Source organism: Trichosurus vulpecula, chromosome 1 (genome assembly GCF_011100635.1).
Source record: "Trichosurus vulpecula isolate mTriVul1 chromosome 1, mTriVul1.pri, whole genome shotgun sequence".
Taxonomy (NCBI): Eukaryota; Metazoa; Chordata; class Mammalia; order Diprotodontia; family Phalangeridae; genus Trichosurus; species Trichosurus vulpecula.
This window is the reverse complement of record NC_050573.1, coordinates 540,731,459-540,748,326: the sequence shown is the minus strand read 5'-3', so window position 1 is coordinate 540,748,326 and position 16,868 is coordinate 540,731,459.

Here is a 16,868-nt window from a genome sequence, read left to right as displayed (position 1 = left end):
GTTCCAAGGTCCAGATGAGTCAGGTAATTTTCCTTACAGGGCCTTTATTCTATTGCAGGAAGAACCTTCTATTCTGATTCTTAAGAGGCCAAGTGTACTGCCTTTTAGGGCATAATGTAATACCATAAAATTCATGAGGCAGGAAAGAACATTATAAATTCATCTAGTCTAGAGATGCACAGTAGTACAAGTGATAAAAGGAACTGGCTTCAAATCCTGGTTCTGCCACTTATCTGTCTGGCCTTGGTCAAATTACAATCTTTCCGACCTTTAGTTTCCTTAATTGTAAAATAAAGGGGTTGAACTAAATGGCTTCTTAAGTCACTTACAGCTGAATTTATAATCTTGTAATCTACTTCTCTGTCTTTTGGGTAGGGATGAGTGGGAGAATCATAGATCTAGAACTCAAAGGGATCTCAGAGTGTTTATTGTCACAGATAGTAAACATCTGAGGTGGAATTTGAATCCTGTCTTCAGATTCCAGAGGATCATTTCAGACAGATTTTTTTTTTTTGGTTAAAGCAGGATGTAAACTGAGCTTGCCAAAAGTACCTTTTTTTTTAGTATCATATATATCTGACACAAAATAGTGTATTAAGATTCCAACACAATTTATTTCTCAGAAGTCATGTAAATCAGAGGTCATAAAATGTTAGTTGAAAGTTTTTGATGACAGAATGAAAAATCATCTTGCCAAAAAGAAAACTATTTTATAATTCCTTCTGTTTTTAAAAGCCAGAACAGCATTAATAGGGCATGTCTTTCTTACCTTTCATTTCCTCCTCTCCTGCTACATTCTCCACAACTTTCTAGAATATAGCTTGTCCACCCAACCTACTTACCCTTTCCCTACCTCCAGTTCTGGAATCATTCACCACAATCATATCAGCTCTGCCACTATTCCTGCACAGAGTGTGTCTATTTACTGCATTATAACATCACTCACCATTCCTCTTATTTTCTGGACCAGAGTGCTTTTCCCTGGCCATTACTCCCCATGTATGTTGTTTTCCCATTACAGTGTAAGCCTCTTAAGGGCAGACTCTGTGTTTCCTTTTGTATTTACATCCCCACACAGTGCTTGTTATATAGTAAACATTTAATAAATGCGTTTTCATTCATTATTTTATTCATCAGTTTTCTGAGTCAGAACTCCCAGATAAAGGTTAGTTTACTTACATTTTCATCCCAGTCTAAATCAAAAATCTTAGAAGATAAAATGATTCTGCCAAGAGTTCAAGTTGTTTGCTTCCTGAAGTAATGATACTTAGGATAAGTTCCAGATAGAGATCCGAACTTTTGGGTGGGAAAGTGGCATCATCAGAGATCAAGTCTGGAGTTCAAGAGGACAACCACAGAATCAAGTAAATCCAGATAGTTTAAGTTTATCCACTTGGAAAATGAGAACTCAGTCATTCTTCGTTGTTCACAGATTACCTGGTTTTTATTCTTACTAACATGAGGTTTGTTCATAGGATCATAGATTTAGACCCCCAAAAGATCACAGAACTCATCAATTCCAGCCCCTTGATTGAGTGGATGAGGAAATGGGCTTAAAGAAATGATTTACTCAATCATATATATAAATATAAGTAGTTGAGCCAGGATTTGGATCCAAATCTTTTTACTTCAAATCCAGTGCTCTTTCCACTGTACCATGTTATTCACTTAACACCTAATATGGTTTTGAACTTCAAGAATTTATGTCATGATAATTAGTTGCAGAACATGAGCAGTTGAGGGATTATCTTGCTTTTTAAAGTTGTATTTTTCTGTATTTCCGTAAAAATTGATATTAACACAGTATTTTCAAGTTTTTCAAAGGACTTTATAGGAATTACCTCATTTGAGTCTCACAACCCTATGAGGTAAGTTGGTTGTTTCTTGTCCTTTGCTCTCAAAGAGGACCAAAATGACATCACTATGCTAGAGTCAAGTTACAATGTGTCTAAATATGGCTGATCAGAACAATATAAGCACGAAATGCTCTACAACAGGTCAGGCACAAATAGTCCATGTGAACATTTGGAATAAATTCTCTAAATTTATGCATCTTGCTTTTCTTTTGAGCTACTTCAGTTCTGCTTTGCTTATAGAGCACAGCCCCTTCTCTGATGAGGGCACACCATACTGAGTGGTCCTGTGCCAGTGTCTTCCATAGTCGACAAATCAGTTCCAAGTTCTTAAGAGAGACCTTAAGAGTGTCCTTGTATCACTTTTTCTGACTACCATATGAATACTTGCCCTGTGTGAGCTCTTCATAAAATAGGCTTTTTGACAAGTGTACATTGTGCATTCAAACAATGTGGCCAGCCCATTGGAGTTGTACTCTCTGCAGTAGAGTTTGAATGTTTGGTAGTTTGGTTCAAGAAAGGACTCCAGTATTAGTGTATCTTATCCTGCCAGATGATCTTCAGAATCTTCTTAAGACAATTCAAATAGAAGCAATTCAGTTTCCTGGCTTGGTGCTGCTATACTGTCTGAGTTTCACAGGCAAACAACAATGAGGTTGGCACAGCAGCTCTGTAGACCTTCAGTTGGGTAGTCAGTCTAATACCTCTTCTCTCCTACATTTTCCTTTGAAGCCTCCTAAACACTGAGGTAGCTCTGGCAGTGTGTGTCAACCTCATTATCAATGTCTACATCCCTGGAAAGTGTATTACCAAGGTAATTGAACTTAAACACAGTATCCAAAACTTCTCCACTGTGCTGTAAGCTATGGTTTCATGTGTGGATGGTATGGTGGTGGCTGGTGTTTTCTTGGTGTTAATTGTTAGACCAGAATTAGCACAAACAGCAGAGAATTAAGCCATACTTTGTGGCGTTTCCCCTTCAGAGGCTGCATTAAGTGTACAATCATCTGCAAACAGAAAGTCAAGAAATGTTGACTCCCACCACTTTGGTCATGGCTCGTAGCCTTTTTCAAGTTAGATAATTTGCCATCAGTGTGGTAGCTGACCTTGATGCCACGTTTGTCCTCACTGAAGGTGTTTGATAGCATGGCTATAAACATCATGCTAAAAAGCATGGGAGCAAGCACACAGCTTTGTTTCACTCCATTGGTGACTGAGAAAGCATGAGAGCATTGTCCATTATCCGGAACCTGGGCAAGTATGCTGTTGTGAAATTGACGTACAATGCTGATGAACTTCTCTGGGTAACCAAATTTTGATATAATTTTCCATAAGTCCTCACAACTGACAGTATCAAAGGCCTTGGTCAGAGCTACAAACATTGTATACAGACCTTTGTTCTGCTCCTGGCATTTTTCCTGGAGTTCTTGGGCAGCAAATACCATATTGACTGTTCCAAGGCCCTTTCTGGAGCCACACTGGCTCTCAGGTAGATGACCATCTTTCAGCTGAAGAATCAGTCTATTAAGGAGGACTCTGGCAAGAGTCTTGCCAGCAATGACTAAGAGAGAGCCCCCCCTGACCCTCACCCCCCGATTGTCACAGGACCATCTATTTCCTTTACTTTTATAGAGATGGACAATGGAGGCATCCTTGAACTCCTGTGGGATAACCTTTTCTTGCCATATAACCTGAAAAATTTCAGTCAGCTTTTGTGTGAGCAATGGACCCCCTACCTTGTAAATCTCAGCTGGAATAGAATCAGCACCACGTGCTTTGCCACACAAAAGAGTCTAATGGCATTCAAAATTGTTCTGATTCTTGTCTTGGCAAGTAGACTCTCAAATATTTTCTCTTGTCTACAGTTATTTGAAATGGAATTTCTCCTCTCTCTTGCTGCTGGACTTTGTAATATATAGAAATGCTGATGATTTGTGTAGGTTTATTTTATATCCTGCTAAAGTTATCAATTATTTCAAGTAGTTTTTTATTTGATTCTCTAGGATTCTTTAAGTATAGCATTATATCATCTGCAAAGAGTGATAGTTTTGTTTCCTCACTACCTATCCTTCAATTCCCTTTTCTTCTCCTAATACTAAAGCTAACATTTCTAGTACAATATTGAATAATAGTGGTGATAATGGTCATCCTTGTTTCACCTCTGACTTTATTGGGAAGGCTTCTAGCTTATCCCAATTACAGATAATGTTTGCTGATGGTTTTAGATAGATACTACTTATGATTTTAAAGAAAGCTCCATTATTTCTATGTTCTTTCATGTTTTTTTTTAATAGGAGTGGGTACTGTATTTTGTCAAAAGTTTTTTTGCATCTATTGAGATAATCATATGATTTGTTAGTTTTGTTGTTGAGATGGTCAGTTATGCTAATAGTTTTCCTAATATCAAATCAGCCCTGAATTCCTGGAATAAATTCTATCTAATCCTAGTGTAATACCCTTGTTACAAGTTTCTGTAATCTCTTTGCTAATATTTTATTTAAAATTTTTGCATCAATATTCATTAGGGAAATTGGTTTATAATTTTCTTTCTCTGTTTTTGCTCTTCCTGGTTTAAGTGTCAGCATCATTTTTGTGTCATAAAAGGAATTTGGTAGAACTCCTTCTTTGCCTGTTTTTCTAAGTAGTTTATATAGTATTAGAATTAATTGTTCCTTAAATGTTTGGTAGAATTCACTTGTAAATCCATTTGACCATGGTGATTTTTTTTCTTACAGAGTTCATTGATCGCTTTTCAATTTCTTTTTCTAAAATAGGTTACTTAAGTATTTTATTTCCTCTTCTGTTATTCTGGGCAATTTATATTTTTTGTAAGTGTTCATACAGTTCACTTAGATTGTCAGATTTATTGGCATAGAGTTGGGCAAGATAAGCCACCAATTATTGCTTTAATTTCCTCCTCATTGGTGGTGAATTCACCCTTCTCATTTTTGATACTGGCAATTTGGTTTTCTTCTTTTTTTTTTAAATTAAATTAACCAAAGGTTTATCTATTTTAGTAGTTTTTTCATAAAACCGGCTCTTAGTTTTATTTATTAGTTCAATAGTTTTCTTGCTTTCAATTTTATTAGTCTCTCCTTTGATTTTCAGGATTTCTAATTTGGTGTTTAACGGGGGATTTTTAATTTGTTCTTTTTCTAGCTTTTTTAGCTGCACACTCAATTTATTGATCTGTTCTTTCTCTATTTTAGTTACGTAAGCATTTAGAAATATGAAATTTCCCCCAAGTACTGTTTTGGCTGGATCCCATATGTTTTGGTATGTTTTCTCATTATTGTCATTCTCTTTGATTAAATTATTGGTTGTTTCTATGATTTAGTGTTTGAGTCACTCATTTTTTAGGATTAGACTGTTTAATTTCCAATTGGTTTTTAGTCTGTATTTCCATGGCCCCTTATTACATGCAATTTTTATTGCATAATGATCTGAAAAAAATACATTTAATATTTCTGCCTTTCTACATTAGATTTTGAAGTTTTTATGCACTAATGCACAGTCAATTTTTTTAGGTGCCATGTACTGCTGAGAAAAAGGTATAGTCCTTTCTATCCCCATTCAGTTTTCTTCAGAACTTTTCTAAAATTCTGTTAACCTTCTTAACCTTCTTTCTTGTTTATTTCGTGGTTAGATTTACCTAGTTCTTATAAGGGGAGATTGAGGTTCTCCACTAGTATAGTTTTGCTGTTTATTTCCTCCTGTAACTTATTTAACTCCTCCTTTAGAAATTTGGATGCTATACCATTTGGTTCATATATGTTTAGTATTGATTCGTTGTCTATGATACTTTAAATTTTTAAAAAGTTATTTATTTAGTTTTACTTTTCAACATTTGCTTTTATAAGATTTTGAGTTCGAAAAATTATTCTGCTCTATATCCTCCACCCTTCCCAAGACAACATGCAATATGTATAGGCTATATATGTACAATCATAGATAACATATTTCCATATTAGTCATGTTGTGAAAGAAGAATCAGAACAAAAGGGAAAAACCACAAGACAGGAATAAAAGAGAGAAAATAGCATGCTTTGATTTGCATTCAGACTCCCTAGTTCTTTCTGTGGATGTGGATAGCATTTTCCATCATGAATCTTTTGGGATTGTCTTAGATAATTGCATTGCTGAGAAGAGCTAAGTCTATCAAAGTTGGTATGATACTTTTTAGCAAGATGTAGTTTCATTCTTTGTCTCTTTTAATTAGATCTATTTTTGCTTTTGCTTTGCCTGAGATCATGATTGCTACCCCTGCTTTTTTTTTTACTTTAGCTGAAGCATAATATATTCTACTCCAGCCTTTTACCTTTACCCTGTGTGTATCCCCCATTTCAAATGTCTTTCTTGTAAACAACATATTGTAGGATTATGGTTTTTAATCCATTCTGCTATCTGCTTCCATTTTATGGGAGGGTTTATCCCATCCACATTCACAGTTATGATTACTATCTGTGTCTTTTTCTCCACCCTATCCCCCCCATTATGCTTTTATTTCTCCCTTCTTCCTTCCCCTCCTCAAAAGAGTTTTGCTTTTGACCACCACCTCCTTCAATTTTCACTCCCTAATTGTACCCTTTTCCCCTTAGTACTTCCCTCCCTTCTAACCACCCTCCTTTTCTTTCCCCTTTCCCCTTCTACTGCCTGTAGTACGATTTTTATTTCTATACTTATCAAAGTATGTTAATCCCTCCTTGAACCACATCCCATGGGAGTAAAGCTCAAACACTGCTCTTCTCCCTCCCTTCTTTCCCTCTACTATAATATGTTTTTGTGCTTCTTCATATGATGTAATTTACCCTTACCACTTCCTTGCCTTTTCTCCCAGAACAATCCATCTGCATCCCTTAATTATATTTTTTGTCATCACATTAGTTAATCTATACTCACACCCTCTGTCTATGTATATCCCTTTAAGTTGCCCTAAAAACTGCACCTTTCTCAAGATTGACATATATATCATATATAAAACAGTATAATCTTATATAAGGATGTAAACAATTTGCCCTTATTGAATAACAAGGGTTTTTTTCCTCCCTGTTTACCTTTTTATGTCTCTTTGAGTTTTGTATTTGAAGATCAGATTTTCCATTGAGCTCTGGCCTTTTCATCAGGAAGGTCTGGAATTCCCTTATTTCATTGAATGTCCACTTCCTTGCCTGAAAAATTATGCTCAGTTTTGCTGGGTTGTTGATCCTTGGTTGTAGTCCAAACTCCTTGGCCTTTCAGAATATCATATTCCAGTTCCTTCTATCTTTTAATATAGAAGTTGCAACAATTTGTGTGATCCTGACTGCAGTTCTGCGATATTTGAATTGTTTCTTTCCAGCTGCTTGCAGTATTTTCTTCTTGACCTGATAATTCTGGAATTTGGCTACAATATTCCTTGGAGTTTTCAATTTGGGGTCTCTTTCAGGGTGTGATCGGTGGATTCTTTGATGACTATTTTACCCTCTGGTTCTAGGACCTTGGAGTAGTTTTCCTTGATGATTTCTTGGAAGATGCTGTCCAGGCTCTTTTTTTCATCATGGCTTTCTGGTAGACAAATAATTCTTAGGTTATCTCTCCTGGATCTATTTTCCAAGTCAGTTGTTTTTCCAGTGAGATAGTTTATGTTTTCTTCTATTTTTTCATTCTTTAGATTTTGTTTGATTGATTTTTTTTATTAAAATTTTTTTTTTATTTTTAGTTTACAACACACGGTTCTACATAATTTTGAGATCCAGATTTTCTCCCCTCCCTCCCCCTCCCTCCCCAAGACGGCATGGAATCTCATATAACTACCATGTATAACTTCGCATTGAATGAATTTATACACTAGTCAAGTTGTGGAGAAGAATTATGACCAATGGAGTGAATCATGAGAAAGAAGAGACAGAACCAAAAAAAAAACCCCAAAAACAAAAACAAAAGAGAAGAAAAAAGGTGAGCATGAAGTATGCCTCAATCTGCATTCAAATTTCACAGTTCTTTCTCTGGATGAAGACAGCATTCTCCATCGTGAGTCCCCTGGAGTTGTCCTTGCACCTTACGTTGCTGAGAAGAGCAAAGTATGTCAGGGTTGGTCCTCACAGAATCCATATATCTGTGGTTGTGTACAGTGTTCTCCTGGCTCTGCTCCACTCACTCAGCATTATATCGTGTAGGTTTTTCCAGACTGTTACAAAGTCCGTATCATCCCCATTTCTTATGGCACAATAGTATTCCATTACCTTCGTATACCACAGCTTGTTCAGCCATTCCCCAATTGATGGGCATCCCTTTGATTTCCATTTCTTTGCTACCACAAAAAGAGCCGCTATAAATATCATTGTACATATGGGTCCTTTTCCCGCTTGTGTGATTTCTTTGGGATACACCCCTAGAAGTGGTATTGCTGGGTCAGAGGGTATGAACATTTCTATAGCCCTTTGACCATAGTTCCAAATTGCTCTCCAAAATGGCTGGATCAGCTCACAACTCCACCAGCAATGTAGCAATGTTCCAATTTTCCCACATCCTCTCCAGCATTTGTCATCCTCCTGTTTTGTTATTTTAGCCAATCTGACAGGAGAGATGTGGTATCTAAGAGTTGTTTTGATTTGCATTTCTCTAATCAGTAGTGATCCAGAGCATTTTTTCATATGCCTATAGATAGCTTTAATTTCTTCCTCTGAAAACTGCCTGTTCATATCCTTTGACCATTTCTCAATTGGGGAATGGCTTGTGTTCCTATATATTTGGCTCAGTTCCCTGTATATTTTAGAAATGAGGCCTTTATCAGAGATACTAGTTGTAAAGATTTTCTCCCAATTTTCTGCTTCCCTTCTAATTCTTGTTGCATTGGCTTTTTTCTACTTACCCAATTCTAATTTTTAATGAATTGTTTTCTTCATTTAGCTTCTGATCCTCCTTTTCCATTTGGTTGATTTTACTTTTCAAGAAGTCATTTTCTCTAATTAGATTCTGTACCTCCTTAACCATTTTGCCAATTTTACTTTTTAAAGATTTCTTCTCATCAGTGAATTTTGTTTCCATTTTTTCTTTTACTTGTCTAATTTGGTTTTTAACATCCTCTTTGAGCTCTTCCAGGAATGCCTTTGGAACTCGAGATCAGTTCACATTCCCTTTTGAGGTTTCAGATGTGGTTATAGTGTCAATGCTACTCTCTTCTGAATTGGTATTTTGATCTTCCCTGTCTCCATAGTAAGAATCAATGGTCCTTTTTCTGGATTGTTTCTTCATTGTGCTTGTCTTTTTCCTGGCTTTTAAAGTGCATCTCTGCTTCTGGGGCCCAGGGGGCCCTGTTCCAAGCTTCTTGTGCTGGGCACTGGGAGCCTGGTTACTGGCTTTGTGTGCTGTGGCTTCTGGTTTTGTCAGCTAAAGGCTATATGATGCTGCTACTCACCTGGTGCTAAGCTGGAGCTGGCTGGTGTGTGCCAATGTCAAGGCCAGGTGCAGTCTTTCTGAGTTTCCTGGGTTACACTGACACTCCTTGCATGAGGTGTGGGTGAGGAGTGGCCTGGCTGCTGGAAATCTCCTCTTCTGCTAGGGCTGCACTATAGCATGGATGGTCTCAGCCATTGTCTGCACTGGTGTATGCCACTTCCCCTGGCTACGCAAAGGCAAGTCTAGGGTCCTGATGTTGGCACTTGCCCGCTCCACCCCTTGGGACTCAGGAACTCCCGCTGGTCTAGTGAGGTGGGGCCTGCTGGGATGCCTCCCTCCATGCACTGGTTTCCTTCTGCCACCACAAAAGGGGCCCATCTCCCCAGCCTCCTGAGATAAAAAATTACTGAATGCCCACTTCTGGCTCTTCTATTTCAGGGTTTTTCCCAGGGCAGTATTCTCTGGGTCAATTCAAGGTGAGGAAGGGAGGGATGAGAGCCCCTACAGTTTACTTGGTCATCATGGCTCCCAGAAGTTCATGAAGGTACATTTCATACCTTTAGATTGTGGGCTGAAAGCCTTAGGAGTAGCTGTTGCTGTGGCCGCAGGCTCTGCGCTGCTGTCTCACCTAGCTCCAACAGACTCCTATCTTGGGCTGAGAAGCCTAGTGATTGCCACCGCAGTGGGAACTTAAGCCCTCGGCCTGCTCCCACTCCCACTCTGGTATGGTTTAGTTCTTCAAGCTCAGCGCTCTCCCAGCCTGGTCCACTGGCTGGATTCTGCTGCTGCTGCCACTTTGGTGTGGTCAAGTACGGTTCCACATGCCTGGCACTCATCCAACCCGTAGAGCCATTCCATCGACCCTGTGGGCTCTCCTGACCCAGAAGTCTGCCACACAGTCTCCTAGTGGCTTCTACCTCTCTCAAATCTGCTCAGATTCACTTTTTTTGGAGGTATCTGACAGAATTTGTAAGAGAGCTCTGGTAAGTCACTACACTCCGCCATCTTGGCTCTGCCCCGCTATTTGAATTGTTTCTTTCTGGTTGCCTGTAGCGTTTTCTCCTTGACCTGACAGTTCTGGAATTTGGCTATACTACTACTTGGAGTTTTCATTTTGGGGTCTCTTTCAAGAAGTGAATTTTTTCAATTACTATTTATGCTCTGGCTCTAGGATATTAGGGCAGTTTTCCTGGCTTTTAGGTAGTCCAATAACTCTTAAATTGTTTCTCCTGGATCTATTTTCCCGGTCAGTTGTTTTTCCAATGAGGTATTTTACATTTTATTTTATTTTTTCATTCTTTCGATTTTGTTTTATTGTTTCTTGATGTATTATGGAGTCATTGGCTTTTACTTGCCCAATTCTAATTTTTAAGGAATTATTTTCTTCAGTGAGATTTTTTAAACCTCGTTTTCCATTTGGCCAATTCTGCTTTGTAAGGAGCTGTTTTCTTCAGTGAATTTTTGTGCATCATTTTCCATTTTTTATACTTCTTTTTCCAAGCTATTGATTTCTTTTTTATAATTCTCTTGCATAACTCTCATTTCTTTTCCCAATTGATATATATCATAAATATAAAGTGAATAAATACAAATCTATACAAAGTAGTTAAATACAAGGTTGCTACTTGTCCTTTGTTCTCGAAGAGGACCATGACATCAAGAAGGTGTTGCCATGACTTGCCAGTGAATTGGACTTAAGTGGGGGAGGGCTGTGCAAAGTCACCAGCCTCACTTTCTCCTCTGGAGCCATCTGAGTCCCGTGGCAAGTTAATGATCAGGATAAATGAAAATGGCCCAAGATGCAATGGGAGACCTTGGCCTTTTTAAGTTAAGGTCTTTCTTTTTATTAAGGTTTTACCTGCAAATAAGGGTATGATATCCTATGAGTACAGAGGGAGAGGAAGGAGGAAAGGAAAGGAAGGGAAGGGAAGGAAAAGAGAAGGAAAGAAAAGAGGGAGGAAGGAAGGAGCTGTTTGCCCAACTGGAACTGGCCAGTTGGGTCCCCAGTGGGCAGCTTGTACTATTTACAAGTGGTACTTAAGAAGTAAATGACTTAAAGTTCAGGTCCAGCTCCTCTTGCAGTATTCATTCTCTCATTAATTGTTAACCAATCAGGATTGATTCCCACCCTGGGGAAGACCTACTCTTCAAAGGGCATGTAAACTGTGAGCCACCATGATGTTCTTTGGTCTAGCCTTTTATTAAAGGACCATCCTTTTATTAAAATGCTGGCATTATTAATAAAATGATTAAATTATCCAGAAATTATGTCTCTTAAACCTTTTTTAAACACCACAGTAGATTACCAAGAAAGTATGAAACCACAGTAGAATATCCCCAAATAGTTTAAAGAGAAATGAAAGAATTGAACAGGGAACAAATGGCAGAAATTATGGTCTACACAGCAGAAATAATTAGTACTATAGAAGAGCTTGAATCTATGACAAGTCTCTCTAAAGAAGCAGAAGAAGAGAATAACCTATTGGGAAAACAAATTTGCTTACTTAAGTGAAAGACAATCTGGAAGAAAAGAAGTAAAATGTACTAACCGTATAAGAATACATGAACTCTATGCAAAAAAAAATACACATTGATCTCAAAAATAGGATATATAGAGATAAATTAAGGATCACAGACCTCCAAAAAGAACATGAAAAAAAAACCTGAACACCATGATATAACAAATAAAATAAAACTTTCCAGAACTTTTGAATACAGAATAAAAGTGCCTATCTAAAGGATCTACAGACCACTTCTGGAAAAGTCCTTAGTTAGTTTTGAAAGGAGCAAAATACTTTCAGCCATTGAGTGAAATAAAATGATGTAACAAAGGACTATATTATGATTGGTTGAAGAGTAGGCCATGTCCTGTGGGACTTGAATAAAATAGTAAGTTAGTTCCACATAGGCAAGTCTAGCTGATGGTCATTTTAGCAGTATCCCTAGAAAAGTAGTGGCTGACAGCAGCATCTGCATTGGGAGCAGATGAGGACAAATTAGGTGCCTTGAGGAAGGGCAGCTTCAAGACCCTACAAATAACTTAGTAGAGAGCAACACAATACTTAAAGGAAATTTCATAAAGATATCACAGAGGGAAGAACTGGAGTCTTAGCAGTCAGGAGCTGTGAGCTACTCCCTTTGACACGTGTGTTCTCTAAGCTTTCTGTATTACTTGTGGGAGAGTATGTCCTAGACTCGACTTCTTTTGGGGGGAATGTTTTGAACCAACTGTCTTTATTGTCCCACTTTAGTAAATATTCATTTTTCAAAGCTAATCATATCTTTCTGGCTAACCTTTAATCAATTGGAAATATACTGGTAGGAGTTCATGAGTGCCAATATTAGTCTTTACAACCCTTCAGGGTTAACCCTAGTCTCCTGAGGGAAGAAACAGCTGAGCTCCTGAAATCCTACCTTCCAGTTCCACTGGAGGTTGGGAGAGGGTACCCAGAGTTCATGTGCTGAAAGCTAGGTAAACCTTATCCATAGTATTCTTGATATACACCAGTTCTACCAGCACTCTAGATAGTGGATCCATAATTACATCTTACTTTCTTTTGAGACCAGAGCATTTTTTTTTCATTTAGGCCAGGTGACTTAAATTTCATCAAAGGCAACTGGGTACTTTCTAATTATATTTGTAACACTGACTACCCTGGCTTCTACTTCCTGAAAGCCAGGTTACATCTCATCCCTCCACTAGGGTTCTGCAGTACCCTTAAGGGGTTTGGGGTAGTCTAAGGTCTCTGCCAATGGCTCCAGCCCCTACCAATGGTATTCTCAAGTGTAGGACATGGGACATTTGCACCCCAGTTCCACTTAGCCACTAAAGTTGGATTAGTTTTACACAGGAATATTTACTTCAAAAATATAATAACAAGTATGTACAGAGAGACAATGAGAGAGATTGAGACTCCCAGTGTAGCAGTTTTTAAAGAGGCAGCCTATTTCCCCTTGTTAATAAAATAGCTAGATGGTGCAGTGGATAGAGTGTTGGATCTGGAGTCAAGAAGACTTAAGTTCAAATCTGACCTCAAACACTTTCTAGCTCTGTGTTGGGCAAATCACTTAACTTCTGTTTGCCTCAGTTTCCTCATGTGTAAAATAGGAATAATAACAGCTACTTTCTAGAGTTGTTGTGAGGAGCACTTGACATAATATTTGGAAAGCACTTAGTAGAGTACCTGGGCAAATAGTAGGCACTATAAAATATTAGCTATCATCATTTCAACAAAGCAGCCAACCAAAGTTGGCTACTCTTCTGTCAGCCAAATGGGCCATTCTCCAAAGCCTTGTTACATGTTGTTACTCATCTTGGGTATCAAGTCTGAGTCACTTTTGTTTTGCCATTTTCAGTCATTCCCCTTTACAGAAAAAAAAGCAGAATCAAAAGAAGTATTGAGCATCTTTTTCTAGTCTCTATTGTTACCATCTCAAATGAAGGTTCTATGTTTTCTTTGATCCTCCTTTTTCTTTCAATATAGCTGTTGAAAACCAACTATTTTGTTGCCCTTAGTTTCCCTCTTCAACCTCAGCTCTTCTGGAGGTTTAGCATTTGTGAAACTTTGACAGGGCCATACCACACCTTTTTTTGAGATTTCTTATTTCTAGTTTATAACACTCAGTTCTACATAATTTTGAGTTCCAGATTTTCTTCCCCACCCCTCCATCCCTCCCCAAGACGGCATGGAGTCCAATATATCTTCTATGTATAACTTCGCATTGAACTTATTTACACAGTAGTCAAATTGTAAAGAATTATGACCAACGGAATGAATCATAAGAAAGAAGAAACAGAACCAAAAAAACCCCACAAAAACAAAAGAGAAAAAAAGGGGGGGGGAGGGAAGGCGAGCATAAAATGTGTCTCAATCTGCATTCAGACTCCATAGTTCTTTCTCTGGATGCAGATAGCATTCTCCATCGTGAGTCCTTTGAAGTTGTCTTTGCACCTTGTGTTGCTGAGAAAAGCAAAGTCTATCAGGGTTAGTCATCACAGAATCCATATATCTGTGGTTGTGTATGATGTTCTCCTGATTCTGCTCCGCTCACTCAGCATTATATCGTGTAGATTTTTCCAGGTTGTTATGAAGTCTGTATCATCCCCATTTCTTATAGCACAATAGTATTCCATTACCTTCATATACCACAACTTGTTCAGCCATTCCCCAATTGATGGGCATCCCCTTGATTTCCAATTCTTTGCTACTACAAAAAGAGCCGCTATAAATATTTTTGTACGTGTGGGTCCTTTTCCCACTTGTGTGATCTCTTTGGGATACAACCCTAGAAGTACATACCACACTTTTATATTCATCTTCTGTTACCTGATCTTGCTTCTATTTTCTGTACATTTCTTTTTGAAATATGAGTTGGTTAGTGAGTTACTTGTTTGTGCACACCAATCTCTGTAGATCAGGGGTTCTTTTTTTAAATTTCAATATAATTTTGTTCTGTTAAATATTTCCCAATTACATTTAAAAATTTTAAACATTTATTTTAAAAAATTTTGAGTTCTAAATTCCCTCCCTTCTTCTCATCCCTCCTCAACCCCTTGAGAAGGCAAGCAATATATTGATTATATATGTTAAATAATGTAAAGCATATTTCCATATTTCCATGCAAAAGAAAACACACAACAAACAAGAAAAATAAAGTGAAAAAAATATGCTTCAATCTGTACCCAAGAGTTCATAGGTCTCTCTGGAGGTGGATAGCATTTTTCAGCATGGGTCCTTTGGAATTATCTTGGGTCATTTTCTTGATCAGAGTAGCTAAGTCTTCCACAGTTAATCATTGTTACAATATTGCTGTTACTATGTATATTGTTGTTTTTGCTCACTTCACTTTGCTTTAGTTCATATAATTCTTCCCATCACAATTACATACCACCAGTCATTCTTCAGTTGATCTGCATCTCCTCAATTTCCAATTCTTTGCTACTACAAAAAGAGCTGCTATAAATATGTTTGTACAAATAGTTCCTTTTCCTTTTCCTTTGGGATACCTGGGCAAATTGGTATTCTCAAGACCTAGTATTGGTATTATTGGGTCAAAAGATATGCAGTTTTCTAGTCCTTTGGGCACAGTTCCAAATTATTCTCCAGAATGGTTGGATCAGTTCACAACTCCACCAATATTGCATTAGTGTCCCAGTTTTTTCACATCTCCTCCAGCATTTGTCATTTTCCTTTTCTTAGACCAGGGGTTCTTAACCAGAGGTTTGTGAACTTGATGTTTTCAATATTTTAGTGACTATATTTCACTATAATTGGTTTCCTTTGTATCTTATTTATTTTTAAAAACGCTATTCTTGGATTTCGTAGGCTTCACCAGACTTTCCAAAGGGCTCCCTGATATGCACAAAAAGGTTGAGAACCACTGCTTCGGACAATCCTTTCTGTCCCTCTTCTTGGGACTATTTCCCTTTTGTACCTTCCGAATTCCTTCCTGGGCTGATTTCCTCAGAGGCATTTTAGCACATGGAATCCTTTTTTCTCTGAACTCTTGTTTCAACAATCCAGCTAGCAGCACCAACAGCCAGCACCCAGAAAACTGTCAGCACGCTGCAAAAGCACAGGTTCTTTTGATCTGCCTTAGTAAGGAAAGCAATGTCTAAGGGGTTGACAAGCTTACTTTAATTCAGCATACAAATATCACTCACTTAGTTCAGGGGAAAAAGCCAGCACCCTGAACTTCAGAACAAATACAAACAAATTACAAACATGAACAGACAGACCTTGTCTGATTCAAATCCCAATACATAGTTACCAGAGTTTAACAAAGTCTCAGCATCTGGGTTACAAGCTGGAGGGCCCTTAGCTACAGCTGCCCGGAGTCTCTGCATCAGCACACCAGCACCAATGAGAGCCCTAAACAAATTACAAACATCGACGGACAGACCAAATACAGATTCATAGTTACTAACATCTAGGTTCAGCCTGGGAGCCCATAACGAGGGCTGGCCCAGAGTCACTCGAGTCACCACTGCTGTAGGAAAGAGCTCCAAAGATGAGAAAGCCAACCCCTGGTTTTATATCTTTTTTAGCGTCAGGGGTGAGTCACACATGCGACTCACCCACGTGACCTAGAATCGTCACAAAGAGCTGACTTAAACCCACGTGGTCTAAGAGCCTCTGATGTCCCAAACCTATCACTCAAATTCATGAGTAAAACTAGGCCCTCCCCTGAATTAGCCCCACCTTGGGCCTCACCTTAGTTACCAATCCACACCCACTTAGGTTTTACATCTAATGGGGGTTTGGGCTCAGGGCTTAGCACCTAGTAAGGCTCAATGAAATACATTGAATTACTCAAAGGAGACAGAAGCCAACTAAGTGCTAAGAGCCCATTTTGCTTACCAGCACAACTCTTAGAAATTTATTTTCGTAAAATAATAGGCTGCATGTCAGACTATGTCTAAATTTCCTTTCTTTTATCACAGACTCTAGGAGGGAGTGTTCACCTCCAGGGTTCTACCAGAGCAACCAGGTCTTCCCTGTTAGTGAATAAAATTTCTCCATCTTTTAAAGGCTGAAATTATCACTAAGGTAACTCAAGGAATTTTATAGCTGCTACGCTTTTGAGAAGAGGGGGAGAGAGAGGGAGACTCCCATAAACATCTAGATAATTTAAATT